Source organism: Bombina bombina, chromosome 6 (genome assembly GCF_027579735.1).
Source record: "Bombina bombina isolate aBomBom1 chromosome 6, aBomBom1.pri, whole genome shotgun sequence".
In the NCBI taxonomy this organism is placed as follows: Eukaryota; Metazoa; Chordata; class Amphibia; order Anura; family Bombinatoridae; genus Bombina; species Bombina bombina.
Genome location: NC_069504.1, coordinates 1094070615 through 1094078114, shown reverse-complemented (window position 1 = coordinate 1094078114; position 7500 = coordinate 1094070615). Strand labels below are relative to the sequence as shown.

Here is a 7500-nt window from a genome sequence, read left to right as displayed (position 1 = left end):
AAACAAAGTGTTGAAAGTAATTTGACATCTGCCCTGCTTACTGCAGGGACTAAGCACCCCCTTTATTGTCAGGGGATTATGATACCACCCAACTGCCCCAGCCTGGCCACACCACCCCTTGCCAAACCCTGTGTTTACCTCCTGTTATTTGATCACAATGATTTGAATCATTATATTATTTGTACCGCAGCCACTTGCCAAGTTCTCTCCCTGCTTACCCGTGTGCCCTGATTAATATGGTTTGTAGCACAGCAGGCTGAGTTGTATTTCCACATTCCTGAGTCATAGCCGAGTTCTTACCTGTTTTGTTACAAACATTACAAGACAAAAAGGCACAAAGAAATCTGCCTTGTGGCTATTTTTATGAGTTCAAAAATTGAAGTTGATGTTCAGTTTGAATCATTCATTTTTCTGGTGGTCATTTGTCTCGTATAGTGGTATAGACACAACGGTGCTGTTGGTCACTCACTGGTGCCCCCTGCGGGTCACCTACTGTCCCATGTTGCAGATACCCTGTGCAGGACCTGAGTCTGTGCCATTGTCTCCTGTATTATAAGAATCAAATTACTGAAGGGTTAGCTCATCTCATATTCACTTCCATTCTGTTTTTTTCATTCATTCACATAAAAACCTTCATTCTGCAAAGCCTTCCCCTTTCACATCTCATGCATTTTTATTCTCCTCATTCTCCATATTCTTCACACCTCTGCCTTTAAATGTACTGTGCATTCATTTCCCTCACGCTATTTCTTATATATAATAAATCTATCTAATTTCTAGAAAATAATATATTTCATTATACATAATAAATATAATCACTGTATAATCCTATTATCTATCATCTATCTATCTATCTATCTATCTATCTATATCAATCAATTTTATAGAAAATATTCCATTTAATTAGGGATAATAAAGATAATCACTGTATAATCCTATCATATATGTATCTATATAAAATATATATATATATATAAATCAATCTAATGTATAGAAAATAATATATTTAATTATAGATAATAAATATAATCACTGTATAATCTTATCTATCTATCTATCTATCGATCAATCCATCTATCTATCTATCTCTTTGCTATTTTTGGAAATGCATGTAAAGTATATATAAGTGTACATAATAGCAGATAAGCTCATAATAAAGATATTAAAGAATAAATTGCTAGTGACCAGGTAGTTAGTGGCTGCCTATACATTGCTCTATTCAATTATTGGAGATATTTGAGAAGTCGCCCTAGGCTGAGATTAACAGATTTCCAGAACTGAGCCTTAGCCAGTCTGAAGATGAGTTCATGGGCAGGAGAAGATCATCAGCTCTTTCATTATCATCTGAGCTTCTCTCCCATTCTAATCACAGCACTTCACCAATACCATTAATTAGTGTGCAAATCAATTAGATCTGAGCTAATTAGCGCTCATGCAATCTGTAATACCCCCTGCTTAACAAGGGATGGGACATGCAGGGGTTTCAGTGGCCAAATGACCAGTAAGAAATATTATTGCAGAGTAAATTTCCATAAAAAATACAAAATGTGTATTATTAATCTATTAACTCATTATCAGTTTCCAATTATAATCTCCAGTCCCTGCATAATAAACGGACATTGTGTTTTATTTATTTAATCACACGGTTTGTGCTATCAACAGTTTTGCTGCAAAGGGAGGCAAAACAAACTACAATGTAAAAGGATTATTCAATATTTCCTCCTTTGTGAGCACTGGCAAACGTACAATTAGCTAAAGTATAAGCTAAAAAATAAAGCAGAATCACATGTATTTAAGGAACAATTCTGGACAAAAATGCAGAATTTTGCACATATTAAATATTATCTGATCTTTGGCTAAAATAAAAAAAATAGACAATATTTATATTTGCATATTAGCACTATTGTTATAAATGTTGTATTTTGCATACAGAAAAATTTAGAAAAAAAGGAGCCAAATATTTTTGGGGTTTTTTTGAACAGACGATTATTCTCATTCACAATGAATTAGGAAACTGTATTTTGCAGAAAATAAACTGTCTCTGGATGGTCTAATGATATGTTTCCCTGTTACCCTTTGCACGAAAAGAGTTGAATGACAAGCAGAATTCTTCAACTCATATTGTTTCAGTGGATTTTAAATATGAAGAATAACAACAATTTTATCAAGTAAAACCAGTAGTTGGGGAATTGGCAAACGATTTTGTTTTTTCTTACATAAACTTCTGACTTGTAAAAATTGCACACACGTGTCAGACATCTAGGGAGAAATGCAATGTATTGTCCCAGGTTGTAAAGCTGTTTCTATATTGGTGATAAATCATTTCTTATTCACACTAATAAAAGACCATGTGGCTGGAAGTATTTATACATTTTGGCAATTTATTTTTATTGTAAAATTTAATGTTTTGATCTTTTCAAATTGGTACATTTTAGTTGGTCTGAGAAACAAAAATATTTGAATTATATATTGCAGAATGATTGTAAATTTAGGAATCTTCTTTAGTTTTCAGATTTCTTGAAGTAACTACAGACCCAATGTATCAAATGATTGTTTCTAATAATATTGTCATAATCAAGAAGATACATTGTTAGGGTGTTCACACAAACAATTGGTTTAAATGTAAATACAATTATCTTGGTGCATTTAAATGACTCATATTCTATGAAAATATATGATATTTTGTAACAAAAATAAAACGCATATTGATACATTTCACAAGCAGCAGGTTTTCTGAATAGAACTAATAAAATATTAGCTCACCCTCAATGTTTTAAAGTTTAAGAATTTTGTAATTCAAAATCACTGCTCAAAAGAAAAGATTATGTGAGAGATAATTAAGTAGTGTATATCAGAGCTAGGGATTATAGAATTGTGTACATATGTTCCATTCATTGTATTATATATTGCCATGCACTATGTATACCCTACTTAATTGTGTTTATAAGATAAATGCTTTGTTATTCATATCAGATAATGCTCTGACTAAACAATGCGTATAGATATGCATTATAGAATTCTATACTTGGAGGATATTGTTTTGCCAGGCATGCACTACTGAATACTGTTTGCTAGAAAAATACATTATGGAATACTTTATTTTTTACCAAATGTTTTATATATTATTTTGTTTATAATCAGATACCTGTTTTATTAATTGTATATCAGAGCTCTTTTTAATGAATAGGGCATATTAGCGTAATCTATTAATGATAAATACTGTTAGAGCTATGCATTGTGTATACTATATATTAGTATTGAGCATAATAGAATACTGTATATCATAACCATGCATTACTGTACGCATACTGTGAGTTAGAGCTATATGTATTACAGAATTCTGTATATTTCCATCATGCAGTATGGAACATTTTAATTAGAGCCATGAAATTTAGAATACTGAGTACCAAAGCTATCCATAGCCAGTACTGCATAACAAAACCTTTCAGCACAGATTGATGTGTATAAGAGTCATCCTTTAGTAAATAGTACTGTATCTTTGCATAATGGAGAGTTATATGTCAGAGCTATGCATTTGGAATACTGTATACCATAGCCATTCATTTTGAAATAAATACTGTATCCTAGAGTTATGCATTATGTTGCATGTCAGAGCATTGGGAATACTTTATTATATCACAATCAAACATTTATGAACAAATGCTGTATGTCAGTGTTCTGCATTATGATGAATACTGTACATTAGCACCATATATTATAAAATACTTTATATTAGAGTTATGAAAATATGATACATAATATCAGGAATATTTATTATAGGTGACTGTATATTACAACCATGTAGTATATATCACTGTATATTTTATTCTTTTATTAGGGAAACTCTATTTCAGACCCATGCATTATATAATTATGTATATGGGAGGCATGTATTATTGAATACTGTGTTTCAGGGCCATATAGCATAGTGTACTGAGGATCAATCATGCATTAAAGAATATCTGATTAAAGAACCACATATTGTGGCTACTGTGTGTCAGTCATGGGGTATAGACTACTTAATCAGTGATGTATCAGACCTATGTAGGACTGGTTGCTGTGAATCATAAGTGTTAAACCTTATTATTATTATTACTCTTATTATTACTATTATTACTATTATTTATTTGTATAGCGCCACAGAATTCTGTAGTGCTGCGTACAGAGTTAGGTTTATACAGAGACAAGGATTTGTCATTAGACAAAAACATAGCAGACTAAACAAATCTAGTACAGGAGGAAGAGGGGCCTGCCCCCCTGGTCTGAAGAGCTTACAGTCTACAGGCTGAGGGTGCAGAGACATAAGTTTTGGGGCAGTTTGTCACATGGATTGTAGTTGCAGGAGTGAGCCAGACAGCTCACGTTTTATTTTGGGTGGTATCAATAACAGAGGAGAGATGGTAACTCTGAATGAGAGATCATTACAGTACACCAGAGACAAGCAGTACTAAGTATTAGTAATCTACTTACAAGTCAGTTTATAAAAAGTTTTAACTAGTTCTCAGTCTCAACAGGAGACTTATTTACATGTTTAGCACATCAGCCACAATGCAACTGGTTTATTGACATTGACAACAAAATAGTGATAATCTTTATTTATTTATTTATTTATCTGTTTAGTTTGTTGTTCTCTGAGGTATATCTGCTTACAGGATATGGTAATATAGAATGGATATACAATACTCATGCATACACCCTCACACACACACACTACATACTCACTGTACATACTACTCATGGTAAACACAAACAAACACATACACACTACACATGCTGCACACACACTATACACACACACTGCACATGCTACACACACATACACACTACACATGCTACACACACACTACACATGCTACACACACACTACACACCCTAAACATGCTACACACACACTACACATGCTACACACAGATACTACACACACCCACACACTACACATGCTACACACACACTACACATGCTACACGCACACTACACACGCTACACACACTACACATGCTACACACACATACACTCTACACATGCTACACACACTACACATGCTACACACACACTACACATGCTACACACAGACACTACACATGCTACACACAAACACCCACACACTACACATGCTACACACACACACACTACACATGCTACACGCACACTACACATGCTACACACACTAAACATGCTACACACACACACTACACATGCTACACACTCACACACACAGTAACTTGCTAATGGCCGAATATTTGGTCACATATCCACCAGCCCAGACAGTGTTAATGTTTAAAAAGCTGCCTCATTTATTCTGGTATTACTTAATGAAGGTAAGATGAGAGAGCCTGACGTAATGTCACCCAGCCCTGCAAAGGTGTTTCAAGTAGTGTAATATTTGTCATTCCACACATTGTTTGTTCTCTTGCACAAGTGCTATATTTTAACCCCTCTTGTGCATTAAAACATATAATTTCATAACTTACAATCAGCAATTCAGAGTCAAACTTTCTTTTGTTCTGAATACTTTTTCTTTCTTCATGTACTCACAGTGCAAGACTATACAGTATGCCTTGGTATACACAACATGAAGCAAAGTTGTGTAAATTAGGGCATGTTCAATCTAAGGCAACAAGGCATAAACACTTTTTAGTTTCCAAAATATATTTTTTTCATGGGTAGTAACCTGGACAACTAACCATGAGTGGCCTTTAACCTGATAAAGGGGCAGTCATTAGTAATAGTTGATTTTTCCTGCAGAAACTGACACCTAAACTGATCTTGTCAATACTGCAGTATTTGCTATATAATTGCTATATAGTTGAGAGGTAGCTGTAAGTAAAAGAAAAAGCCCAACTAATTTGAAAAATTATCCCTGCAGTTACTTTGAATACAAAAAAAACTTATCAGCTGCTTGTCTGAGTACATTATCCCTTATGGGTGCTATTTGCTAAAAGTTAGCTGTTCTATGGGTACAGAACATTTCTTTATCCCCCACAACATTCCTTTAAATTAATGTTTTAACCACATTCACCTACTTTGCAACCTGACTAGGATATCTGAAAGCAAAAATCTTTAAAAGCCCTCAAACTCTCGTAAGTTATCGTTGTGGCTCAAGTTTTTATGTATACAGATCCAAAACTCCCCCACCTAAATTCAGAGATGCTACTTAATTGGTTCTGAGGGCCAATCAGCCTTCTCTAGTTACACATGCCCCGTGTATATATATATATATATATATATATATATATATATATATATATATATATATATATATATATAATTTATTTATTTTTTCATTTTCTTCCACAATGTTTAATTTTCAATATTATACTTTTATATACATATTTTTGGGAAAAGCCTGCCTGGCTAAGACAATAATTAAAATTACACCAAAACACTTGGGACACTGAACCCAAATTTGTTCTTTCATGATTCAGATAGAGCATACCATTTTAAGCAACTTTCTAATTTACTCCTATTATTTTTCTTCATTTTCTTGCTATCTTTATTTGAAAAGCAAGAATGTAAGTCTAGAAGCCGGCCCATTTTTGGTTCACAACCTGGGTTGTCCTTCCTGATTGGACAGCACCAATAAAGAAGTGCTTTCCAGAGTCCTAAACAAAAAAATTGGCTGGCTCCTTAGCTTAGATGCCTTCTTTTTCAAATAAAGATAGCAAGAGAATGAAGAAAAATTGATAATAGGAGTAAATAAGAAAGTTGCTTAAAATTGCATGCTCTATCTGAATCATGAAAAAAATGGGTGTAGTGTCCCTTTAAGACTGTGCCTCCTATCCCTGATTTTATTGCATTGGGGTGTTATCTGATGCCCATTTTTTGAGGGTAAGTAACTAAAGTAGCCCACAGACCCAGTTCACATTTAAGTTTAAATCTATCAACTCAAGAATTTGACATTTCAATGAGATCTAAATTAACTAAATCATTTCATTATAGCAGCACAGATTGAGCTGTGGCAAACCTTCCCATCCAAAGAAAATAATGTACACAGTTTAACCCTTTATGTGCTGAGGCTAATCTAGGAAATGTTTAACTGTGTTTTTTTGTGTGTTTTTTTAATGTATTTTTAAAATGAAACTTTCTATGCAGCTCTTATGTTTAGAGGACTTATAAGTGTCTCTTTTATAGCCCCATTTTGATGATAATGTAAACAAATAGACTTAATAAATCTAATTTTGTAGATGTTCCTACTCTTTTCAAACATAGGTTTCGGTTATATAGCTAAAGGGTTATAGACACTGGTTTAACAGTTTGAAGAATAGGCCTAATTTGACATCTGTTTCATTGTTTTCTCATATATATATATATATATATATATATATATATATATATATATATTTATATATATATATATATTTATATATATATATATATATATATATATATAGGTAGCCCTCAGTTTACGCCGGGGTTAGGTTCCAGAAGGAATGGTTGTAAATTGAAACCGTTGTAAATTGAAACCCAGTTTATAATGTAAGTCAATGGGAAGTGAGGGAG

The 7500-nt window shown here is 33.2% G+C and overlaps 1 protein-coding gene across 3 annotated transcripts in view; it reads left to right on the top strand.

Moving 5' to 3' along the window:
• The window catches only part of WNT7B (Wnt family member 7B), a 246008-nt gene that overhangs the window by 42266 nt on the left and 196242 nt on the right, over positions 1 to 7500 (top strand). The window lies entirely within an intron of this gene.